The sequence below is a fragment of the Protomyctophum bolini genome (assembly GCF_963924005.1).
Source record: "Protomyctophum bolini genome assembly, chromosome: 14".
Classification (NCBI taxonomy): Eukaryota; Metazoa; Chordata; class Actinopteri; order Myctophiformes; family Myctophidae; genus Protomyctophum; species Protomyctophum bolini.
In genome coordinates, this window is record NC_137875.1 from 19,800,014 (window position 1) to 19,812,738 (window position 12,725).

A 12,725-nucleotide genomic window follows, 5' to 3' on the forward strand; every position below is an offset into this window, starting at 1 on the left:
AACGAGGCTAACTTTTTTTTTCAAAATTTCAAAAAACATGGGCTATAACCCATCGTTTTTGTCATTTCGTCATTTTTTTCAAATCTTCAAAAATGATGAAAAACGGCGCGCTATAGTATGCCGTACGATATGGGCTATAGCCCACGGTCCAAAATGATGAGAAACGAGGCTAACTTTTTTTTTCAAATTTCAAAAAACATGGGCTATAACCCATCGTTTTTGTCATTTCGTCAATTTTTTCAAATCCTCAAAAATGATGAAAAACTGCGCGCTATAGTATGCCGTAAGATATGGGCTATAGCCCCACGGTCCAAAATGATGAGAAACGAGGCTAACTTTTTTTTTCAAAATTTCAAAAAACATGGGCTATAACCCATCGTTTTTGTCATTTCGTCATTTTTTCAAATCATCAAAAATGATGAAAACGGCGCGCTATAGTATGCCGTACGATATGGCTATAGCACAACGGTCCAAAATGATGAAAACGAGGCTAACTTTTTTTTTCAAAATTTCAAAAAACATGGGCTATAACCCATCGTTTTTGTCATTTCGTAATTTTTTTCAAATCTTCAAAAATGATGAAAAACGGCGCGCTATAGTATGCCGTACGATATGGGCTATAGCCCACGGTCCAAAATGATGAGAAACGAGGCTAACTTTTTTTTTCAAAATTTCAAAAAACATGGGCTATAACCCATCGTTTTTGTCATTTCGTCAATTTTTTCAAATCCTCAAAAATGATTGAAAAACTGTGCGCTATAGCATGCCGTACGATATGGGCTATAGCCCACGGTCCAAAATGATGAGAAACGAGGCTAACTTTTTTTTTCAAAATTTCAAAAACATGGGCTATAACCCATCGTTTTTGTCATTTCATCAATTTTTTCAATCCTCAAAAATGATGAAAAACTGCGCGCTATAGTATGCCGTACGATATGGGCTATAGCCCACGGTCCAAAATGATGAGAAACGAGGCTAACTTTTTTTTTCAAAATTTCAAAAACATGGGCTATAACCCATCGTTTTTGTCATTTCGTCAATTTTTTCAAATCCTCAAAAATGATGAAAAACTGCGCGCTATAGTATGCCGTACAATATGGGCTATAGCCCACGGTCCAAAATGATGAGAAACGAGGCTAACTTTTTTTTTCAAAATTTCAAAAAACATGGGCTATAACCCATCGTTTTTGTCATTTCGTCATTTTTTCAAATCTTCAAAAATGATGAAAAACGGCGCGCTATAGTATGCCGTACGATATGGGCTATAGCCCACGGTCCAAAATGATGAGAAACGAGGCTAACCTTTTTTTTTCAAAATTTCAAAAAACATGGGCTATAACCATCGTTTTTGTTATTTCGTCAATTTTTTCAAATCCTCAAAAATGATGAAAACTGCGCGCTATAGTATGCCGTACGATATGGGCTATAGCCCACGGTCCAAAATGATGAGAAACGAGGCTAACTTTTTTTTTCAAAAATTCAAAAAACATGGGCTATAACCATCGTTTTTGTCATTTCGTCATTTTTTCAATCATCAAAAATGATGAAAAACGGCGCGCTATAGTATGCCGTACGATATGGGCTATAGCACACGGTCCAAAATGATGAGAAACGAGGCTAACTTTTTTTTTCAAAATTTCAAAAAACATGGGCTATAACCCATCGTTTTTGTCATTTCGTCAATTTTTTCAAATCCTCAAAAATGATGAAAAACTGCGCGCTATAGTATGCCGTAAGATATGGGCTATAGCCCACGGTCCAAAATGATGAGAAACGAGGCTAAACTTTTTTTTCAAAATTTCAAAAAACATGGGCTATAACCCATCGTTTTTGTCATTTCGTCAATTTTTTCAAATCCTCAAAATGATGAAAAACTGCGCACTATAGTATGCCGTACGATATGGGCTATAGCCCACGGTCCAAAATGATGAGAAACGAGGCTAACTTTTTTTTTTTAAATTTCAAAAAACATGGGCTATAACCCATCGTTTTTGTCATTTCGTAAATTTTTCAAATCTCAAAAATGATGAAAAACGGCGCGCTATAGTATGCCGTACGATATGGGCTATAGCACACGGTCCAAAATGATGAGAAACGAGGCTAACTTTTTTTTTCAAAATTTCAAAAAACATGGGCTATAACCCATCGTTTTTGTCATTTCGTCATTTTTTTCAAATCTTCAAAAATGATGAAAAACGGCGCGCTATAGTATGCCGACGATATGGCTAAAGCCCACGGTCCAAAATGATGAGAAACGAGGCTAACTTTTTTTTTCAAAATTTCAAAAAACATGGGCTATAACCCATCGTTTTTGTCATTTCGTCAATTTTTTCAAATCCTCAAAAATGATGAAAAACTGTGCGCTATAGCATGCCGTACGATATGGGCTATAGCCCACGGTCCAAAATGATGAGAAACGAGGCTAACTTTTTTTTTCAAAATTTCAAAAACATGGGCTATAACCCATCGTTTTTGTCATTTCGTCAATTTTTTCAAATCCTCAAAAATGATGAAAAACTGCGCGCTATAGTATGCCGTACGATATGGGCTATAGCCCACGGTCCAAAATGATGAGAAACGAGGCTAACTTTTTTTTTCAAAATTTCAAAAAACATGGGCTATAACCCATCGTTTTTGTCATTTCGTCAATTTTTTCAAATCCTCAAAAATGATGAAAAACTGCGCGCTATAGTATGCCGTACAATATGGGCTATAGCCCACGGTCCAAAATGATGAGAAACGAGGCTAACTTTTTTTTTCAAAATTTCAAAAAACATGGGCTATAACCCATCGTTTTTGTCATTTCGTCATTTTTTTCAAATCTTCAAAAATGATGAAAAACGGCGCGCTATAGTATGCCGTACGATATGGGCTATAGCCCACGGTCCAAAATGATGAGAAACGAGGCTAACCTTTTTTTTCAAAATTTCAAAAAACATGGGCTATAACCCATCGTTTTTGTCATTTCGTCAATTTTTTCAAATCCTCAAAAATGATGAAAAACTGCGCGCTATAGTATGCCGTACGATATGGGCTATAGCCCACGGTCCAAAATGATGAGAAACGAGGCTAACTTTTTTTTTCAAAATTTCAAAAAACATGGGCTATAACCCATCGTTTTTGTCATTTCGTCAATTTTTTCAAATCCTCAAAAATGATGAAAAACTGCGCGCTATAGTATGCCGTAAGATATGGGCTATAGCCCACGGTCCAAAATGATGAGAAACGAGGCTAACTTTTTTTTTCAAAATTTCAAAAAACATGGGCTATAACCCATCGTTTTTGTCATTTCGTCATTTTTTTCAAATCTTCAAAAATGATGACAAACGGCGCGCTATAGTATGCCGTACGATATGGGCTATAGCCCACGGTCCAAAATGATGAGAAACGAGGCTAACCTTTTTTTTCAAAATTTCAAAAAACATGGGCTATAACCCATCGTTTTTGTCATTTCGTCAATTTTTTAAAATCCTCAAAAATGATGAAAAACTGCGCGCTATAGTATGCCGTACGATATGGGCTATAGCCCACGGTCCAAAATGATGAGAAACGAGGGTAACTTTTTTTTTCAAAATTTCAAAAAACATGGGCTATAACCCATCGTTTTTGTCATTTCGTCATTTTTTCAAATCATCAAAAATGATGAAAAACGGCGCGCTATAGTATGCCGTACGATATGGGCTATAGCACACGGTCCAAAATGATGAGAAACGAGGCTAACTTTTTTTTCAAAATTTCAAAAAACATGGGCTATAACCCATCGTTTTTGTCATTTCGTCAATTTTTTCAAATCCTCAAAAATGATGAAAAACTGCGTGCTATAGTATGCCGTAAGATATGGGCTATAGCCCACGGTCCAAAATGATGAGAAACGAGGCTAACTTTTTTTTTCAAAATTTCAAAAAACATGGGCTATAACCCATCGTTTTTGTCATTTCGTCAATTTTTTCAAATCCTCAAAAATGATGAAAAACTGCGCACTATAGTATGCCGTACGATATGGGCTATAGCCCACGGTCCAAAATGATGAGAAACGAGGCTAACTTTTTTTTTTTTTATTTCAAAAAACATGGGCTATAACCCATCGTTTTTGTCATTTCGTCAATTTTTTCAAATCATCAAAAATGATGAAAAACGGCGCGCTATAGTATGCCGTACGATATGGGCTATAGCACACGGTCCAAAATGATGAGAAACGAGGCTAACTTTTTTTTTCAAAATTTCAAAAAACATGGGCTATAACCCATCGTTTTTGTCATTTCGTCATTTTTTTCAAATCTTCAAAAATGATGAAAAACGGCGCGCTATAGTATGCCGTACGATATGGGCTATAGCCCACGGTCCAAAATGATGAGAAACGAGGCTAACTTTTTTTTTCAAAATTTCAAAAAACATGGGCTATAACCCATCGTTTTTGTCATTTCGTCAATTTTTTCAAATCCTCAAAAATGATGAAAAACTGTGCGCTATAGCATGCCGTACGATATGGGCTATAGCCCACGGTCCAAAATGATGAGAAACGAGGCTAACTTTTTTTTTCAAAATTTCAAAAAACATGGGCTATAACCCATCGTTTTTGTCATTTCGTCAATTTTTTCAAATCCTCAAAAATGATGAAAAACTGCGCACTATAGTATGCCGTACGATATGGGCTATAGCCCACGGTCCAAAATGATGAGAAACGAGGCTAACTTTTTTTTTTTTAATTTCAAAAAACATGGGCTATAACCCATCGTTTTTGTCATTTCGTCAATTTTTTCAAATCATCAAAAATGATGAAAAACGGCGCGCTATAGTATGCCGTACGATATGGGCTATAGCACACGGTCCAAAATGATGAGAAACGAGGCTAACTTTTTTTTTCAAAATTTCAAAAAACATGGGCTATAACCCATCGTTTTTGTCATTTCGTCATTTTTTTCAAATCTTCAAAAATGATGAAAAACGGCGCGCTATAGTATGCCGTACGATATGGGCTATAGCCCACGGTCCAAAATGATGAGAAACGAGGCTAACTTTTTTTTTCAAAATTTCAAAAAACATGGGCTATAACCCATCGTTTTTGTCATTTCGTCAATTTTTTCAAATCCTCAAAAATGATGAAAAACTGTGCGCTATAGCATGCCGTACGATATGGGCTATAGCCCACGGTCCAAAATGATGAGAAACGAGGCTAACTTTTTTTTTCAAAATTTCAAAAACATGGGCTATAACCCATCGTTTTTGTCATTTCGTCAATTTTTTCAAATCCTCAAAAATGATGAAAAACTGCGCGCTATAGTATGCCGTACGATATGGGCTATAGCCCACGGTCCAAAATGATGAGAAACGAGGCTAACTTTTTTTTTCAAAATTTCAAAAAACATGGGCTATAACCCATCGTTTTTGTCATTTCGTCAATTTTTTCAAATCCTCAAAAATGATGAAAAACTGCGCGCTATAGTATGCCGTACAATATGGGCTATAGCCCACGGTCCAAAATGATGAGAAACGAGGCTAACTTTTTTTTTCAAAATTTCAAAAAACATGGGCTATAACCCATCGTTTTTGTCATTTCGTCATTTTTTTCAAATCTTCAAAAATGATGAAAAACGGCGCGCTATAGTATGCCGTACGATATGGGCTATAGCCCACGGTCCAAAATGATGAGAAACGAGGCTAACCTTTTTTTTCAAAATTTCAAAAAACATGGGCTATAACCCATCGTTTTTGTCATTTCGTCAATTTTTTCAAATCCTCAAAAATGATGAAAAACTGCGCGCTATAGTATGCCGTACGATATGGGCTATAGCCCACGGTCCAAAATGATGAGAAACGAGGCTAACTTTTTTTTTCAAAATTTCAAAAAACATGGGCTATAACCCATCGTTTTTGTCATTTCGTCAATTTTTTCAAATCCTCAAAAATGATGAAAAACTGCGCGCTATAGTATGCCGTAAGATATGGGCTATAGCCCACGGTCCAAAATGATGAGAAACGAGGCTAACTTTTTTTTTCAAAATTTCAAAAAACATGGGCTATAACCCATCGTTTTTGTCATTTCGTCAATTTTTTCAAATCCTCAAAAATGATGAAAAACTGCGCACTATAGTATGCCGTACGATATGGGCTATAGCCCACGGTCCAAAATGATGAGAAACGAGGCTAACTTTTTTTATTTAAATTTCAAAAAACATGGACTATAACCCATCGTTTTTGTCATTTCGTCAATTTTTTCAAATCCTCAAAAATGATGAAAAACTGCGCGCTATAGTATGCCGTACAATATGGGCTATAGCCCACGGTCCAAAATGATGAGAAACGAGGCTAACTTTTTTTTTCAAAATTTCAAAAAACATGGGCTATAACCCATCGTTTTTGTCATTTCGTCATTTTTTTCAAATCTTCAAAAATGATGAAAAACGGCGCGCTATAGTATGCCGTACGATATGGGCTATAGCCCACGGTCCAAAATGATGAGAAACGAGGCTAACTTTTTTTTTCAAAATTTCAAAAAACATGGGCTATAACCCATCGTTTTTGTCATTTCGTCAATTTTTTCAAATCTTCAAAAATGATGAAAAACTGCGCGCTATAGTATGCCGTACGATATGGGCTATAGCCCACGGTCCAAAATGATGAGAAACGAGGCTAACTTTTTTTTCAAAATTTCAAAAAACATGGGCTATAACCCATCGTTTTTGTCATTTCGTCAATTTTTTCAAATCCTCAAAAATGATGAAAAACTGCGCGCTATAGCATGCCGTACGATATGGGCTATAGCCCACGGTCCAAAATGATGAGAAACGAGGCTAACTTTTTTTTTCAAAATTTCAAAAAACATGGGCTATAACCCATCGTTTTTGTCATTTCGTCAATTTTTTCAAATCCTCAAAAATGATGAAAAACTGTGCGCTATAGTATGCCGTACAATATGGGCTATAGCCCACGGTCCAAAATGATGAGAAACGAGGCTAACTTTTTTTTTCAAAATTTCAAAAAACATGGGCTATAACCCATCGTTTTTGTCATTTCGTCATTTTTTTCAAATCTTCAAAAATGATGAAAAACTGCGCGCTATAGTATGCCGTACGATATGGGCTATAGCCCACGGTCCAAAATGATGAGAAACGAGGCTAACTTTTTTTTTCAAAATTTCAAAAACATGGGCTATAACCCATCGTTTTTGTCATTTCGTCAATTTTTTCAAATCCTCAAAAATGATGAAAAACTGCGCGCTATAGTATGCCGTACGATATGGGCTATAGCCCACGGTCCAAAATGATGAGAAACGAGGCTAACTTTTTTTTTCAAAATTTCAAAAAACATGGGCTATAACCCATCGTTTTTGTCATTTCGTCATTTTTTTCAAATCTTCAAAAATGATGAAAAACGGCGCGCTATAGTATGCCATACGATATGGGCTATAGCCCATGGTCCAAAATGATGAGAAACGAGGATAACTTTTTTTTTCAAAATTTCAAAAAACATGGGCTATAACCCATCGTTTTTGTCATTTCGTCATTTTTTTCAAATCCTCAAAAATGATGAAAAACTGCACGCTATAGTATGCCGTACGATATGGGCTATAGCCCACGGTCCAAAATGATGAGAAACGAGGCTAACTTTTTTTTTCAAAATTTAAAAAAACATGGGCTATAACCCATCGTTTTTGTCATTTCGTCAATTTTTTCAAATCCTCAAAAATGATGAAAAACTGCGCGCTATAGTATGCCGTACGATATGGGCTATAGCCCACGGTCCAAAATGATGAGAAACGAGGCTAACTTTTTTTTCCAAAATTTCAAAAAACATGGGCTATAACCCATCGTTTTTGTCATTTCGTCAATTTTTTCAAATCCTCAAAAATGATGAAAAACTGCGCGCTATAGTATGCCGTACGATATGGGCTATAGCCCACGGTCCAAAATGATGAGAAACGAGGCTAACTTTTTTTTTCAAAATTTCAAAAAACATGGGCTATAACCCATCGTTTTTGTCATTTCGTAAATTTTTTCAAATCCTCAAAAATGATGAAAAACTGCGCGCTATAGTATGCCGTACGATATGGGCTATAGCCCACGGTCCAAAATGATGAGAAACGAGGCTAACTTTTTTTTTCAAAATTTCAAAAAACATGGGCTATAACCCATCGTTTTTGTCATTTCGTCATTTTTTTCAAATCTTCAAAAATGATGAAAAACGGCGCGCTATAGTATGCCGTACGATATGGGCTATAGCCCACGGTCCAAAATGATGAGAAACGAGGCTAACTTTTTTTTTCAAAATTTCAAAAAACATGGGCTATAACCCATCGTTTTTGTCATTTCGTCATTTTTTTCAAATCTTCAAAAATGATGAAAAACGGCGCGCTATAGTATGCCGTACGATATGGGCTATAGCCCACGGTCCAAAATGATGAGAAACGAGGCTAACTTTTTTTTTCAAAATTTCAAAAAACATGGGCTATAACCCATCGTTTTTGTCATTTCGTCAATTTTTTCAAATCCTCAAAAATGATGAAAAACTGCGCGCTATAGTATGCCGTACAATATGGACTATAGCCCACGGTCCAAAATGATGAGAAACGAGGCTAACTTTTTTTTTCAAAATTTCAAAAAACATGGGCTATAACCCATCGTTTTTGTCATTTCGTCAATTTTTTCAAATCCTCAAAAATGATGAAAAACTGCGCGCTATAGTATGCCGTACGATATGGGCTATAGCCCACGGTCCAAAATGATGAGAAACGAGGCTAACTTTTTTTTCCAAAATTTCAAAAAACATGGGCTATAACCCATCGTTTTTGTCATTTCGTCAATTTTTTCAAATCCTCAAAAATGATGAAAAACTGCGCGCTATAGAATGCCGTACGATATGGGCTATAGCCCACGGTCCAAAATGATGAGAAACGAGGCTAACTTTTTTTTTCAAAATTTCAAAAAACATGGGCTATAACCCATCGTTTTTGTCATTTCGTAAATTTTTTCAAATCCTCAAAATGATGAAAAACTGCGCGCTATAGTATGCCGTACGATATGGGCTATAGCCCACGGTCCAAAATGATGAGAAACGAGGCTAACTTTTTTTTTCAAAATTTCAAAAAACATGGGCTATAACCCATCGTTTTTGTCATTTCGTCATTTTTTTCAAATCTTCAAAAATGATGAAAAACGGCGCGCTATAGTATGCCGTACGATATGGGCTATAGCCCACGGTCCAAAATGATGAGAAACGAGGCTAACTTTTTTTTTCAAAATTTCAAAAAACATGGGCTATAACCCATCGTTTTTGTCATTTCGTCATTTTTTTCAAATCTTCAAAAATGATGAAAAACGGCGCGCTATAGTATGCCGTACGATATGGGCTATAGCCCACGGTCCAAAATGATGAGAAACGAGGCTAACTTTTTTTTTCAAAATTTCAAAAAACATGGGCTATAACCCATCGTTTTTGTCATTTCGTCAATTTTTTCAAATCCTCAAAAATGATGAAAAACTGCGCGCTATAGTATGCCGTACAATATGGACTATAGCCCACGGTCCAAAATGATGAGAAACGAGGCTAACTTTTTTTTTCAAAATTTCAAAAAACATGGGCTATAACCCATCGTTTTTGTCATTTCGTCATTTTTTTCAAATCTTCAAAAATGATGAAAAACGGCGCGCTATAGTATGCCGTACGATATGGGCTATAGCCCACGGTCCAAAATGATGAGAAACGAGGCTAACTTTTTTTTTCAAAATTTCAAAAAACATGGGCTATAACCCATCGTTTTTGTCATTTCGTCAATTTTTTCAAATCCTCAAAAATGATGAAAAACTGCGCGCTATAGTATGCCGTACGATATGGGCTATAGCCCACGGTCCAAAATGATGAGAAACGAGGCTAACTTTTTTTTTCAAAATTTCAAAAAACATGGGCTATAACCCATCGTTTTTGTCATTTCGTCATTTTTTCAAATCATCAAAAATGATGAAAAACGGCGCGCTATAGTATGCCGTACGATATGGGCTATAGCACACGGTCCAAAATGATGAGAAACGAGGCTAACTTTTTTTTTCAAAATTTCAAAAAACATGGGCTATAACCCATCGTTTTTGTCATTTCGTCATTTTTTTCAAATCTTCAAAAATGATGAAAAACGGCGCGCTATAGTATGCCGTACGATATGGGCTATAGCCCACGGTCCAAAATGATGAGAAACGAGGCTAACTTTTTTTTTCGAAATTTCAAAAAACATGGGCTATAACCCATCGTTTTTGTCATTTCGTCAATTTTTTCAAATCCTCAAAAATGATGAAAAACTGTGCGCTATAGCATGCCGTACGATATGGGCTATAGCCCACGGTCCAAAATGATGAGAAACGAGGCTAACTTTTTTTTTCAAAATTTCAAAAACATGGGCTATAACCCATCGTTTTTGTCATTTCGTCAATTTTTTCAAATCCTCAAAAATGATGAAAAACTGCGCGCTATAGTATGCCGTACGATATGGGCTATAGCCCACGGTCCAAAATGATGAGAAACGAGGCTAACTTTTTTTTTCAAAATTTCAAAAAACATGGGCTATAACCCATCGTTTTTGTCATTTCGTCAATTTTTTCAAATCCTCAAAAATGATGAAAAACTGCGCGCTATAGTATGCCGTACAATATGGGCTATAGCCCACGGTCCAAAATGATGAGAAACGAGGCTAACTTTTTTTTTCAAAATTTCAAAAAACATGGGCTATAACCCATCGTTTTTGTCATTTCGTCATTTTTTTCAAATCTTCAAAAATGATGAAAAACGGCGCGCTATAGTATGCCGTACGATATGGGCTATAGCCCACGGTCCAAAATGATGAGAAACGAGGCTAACCTTTTTTTTCAAAATTTCAAAAAACATGGGCTATAACCCATCGTTTTTGTCATTTCGTCAATTTTTTCAAATCCTCAAAAATGATGAAAAACTGCGCGCTATAGTATGCCGTACGATATGGGCTATAGCCCACGGTCCAAAATGATGAGAAACGAGGCTAACTTTTTTTTTCAAAATTTCAAAAAACATGGGCTATAACCCATCATTTTTGTCATTTCGTCATTTTTTCAAATCATCAAAAATGATGAAAAACGGCGCGCTATAGTATGCCGTACGATATGGGCTATAGCACACGGTCCAAAATGATGAGAAACGAGGCTAACTTTTTTTTTCAAAATTTCAAAAAACATGGGCTATAACCCATCGTTTTTGTCATTTCGTCATTTTTTTCAAATCTTCAAAAATGATGAAAAACGGCGCGCTATAGTATGCCGTACGATATGGGCTATAGCCCACGGTCCAAAATGATGAGAAACGAGGCTAACTTTTTTTTTCAAAATTTCAAAAAACATGGGCTATAACCCATCGTTTTTGTCATTTCGTCAATTTTTTCAAATCCTCAAAAATGATGAAAAACTGCGCGCTATAGTATGCCGTACGATATGGGCTATAGCCCACGGTCCAAAATGATGAGAAACGAGGCTAACTTTTTTTTTCAAAATTTCAAAAAACATGGGCTATAACCCATCGTTTTTGTCATTTCGTCATATTTTTCAAATCTTCAAAAATGATGAAAAACGGCGCGCTATAGTATGCCGTACGATATGGGCTATAGCCCACGGTCCAAAATGATGAGAAACGAGGCTAACTTTTTTTTTCAAAATTTCAAAAAACATGGGCTATAACCCATCGTTTTTGTCATTTCGTCAATTTTTTCAAATCCTCAAAAATGATGAAAAACTGCGCGCTATAGCATGCCGTACGATATGGGCTATAGCCCACGGTCCAAAATGATGAGAAACGAGGCTAACTTTTTTTTTTCAAAATTTCAAAAAACATGGGCTATAACACATCGTTTTTGTCATTTCGTCAATTTTTTCAAATCCTCAAAAATGATGAAAAACTGCGCGCTATAGTATGCCGTACGATATGGGCTATAGCCCACGGTCCAAAATGATGAGAAACGAGGCTAACTTTTTTTTTCAAAATTTCAAAAAACATGGGCTATAACCCATCGTTTTTGTCATTTCGTCAATTTTTTCAAATCCTCAAAAATGATGAAAAACTGCGCGCTATAGTATGCCGTACAATATGGGCTATAGCCCACGGTCCAAAATGATGAGAAACGAGGCTAACTTTTTTTTTCAAAATTTCAAAAAACATGGGCTATAACCCATCGTTTTTGTCATTTCGTCATTTTTTTCAAATCTTCAAAAATGATGAAAAACGGCGCGCTATAGTATGCCGTACGATATGGGCTATAGCCCACGGTCCAAAATGATGAGAAACGAGGCTAACTTTTTTTTTCAAAATTTCAAAAAACATGGGCTATAACCCATCGTTTTTGTCATTTCGTCAATTTTTTCAAATCCTCAAAAATGATGAAAAACTGCGCGCTATAGTATGCCGTACGATATGGGCTATAGCCCACGGTCCAAAATGATGAGAAACGAGGCTAACTTTTTTTTTCAAAATTTCAAAAAACATGGGCTATAACCCATCGTTTTTGTCATTTCGTCAATTTTTTCAAATCCTCAAAAATGATGAAAAACTGCGCGCTATAGTATGCCGTACAATATGGGCTATAGCCCACGGTCCAAAATGATGAGAAACGAGGCTAACTTTCTTTTTCAAAATTTCAAAAAACATGGGCTATAACCCATCGTTTTTGTCATTTCGTCATTTTTTTTAAATCTTCAAAAATGATGAAAAACGGTGCGCTA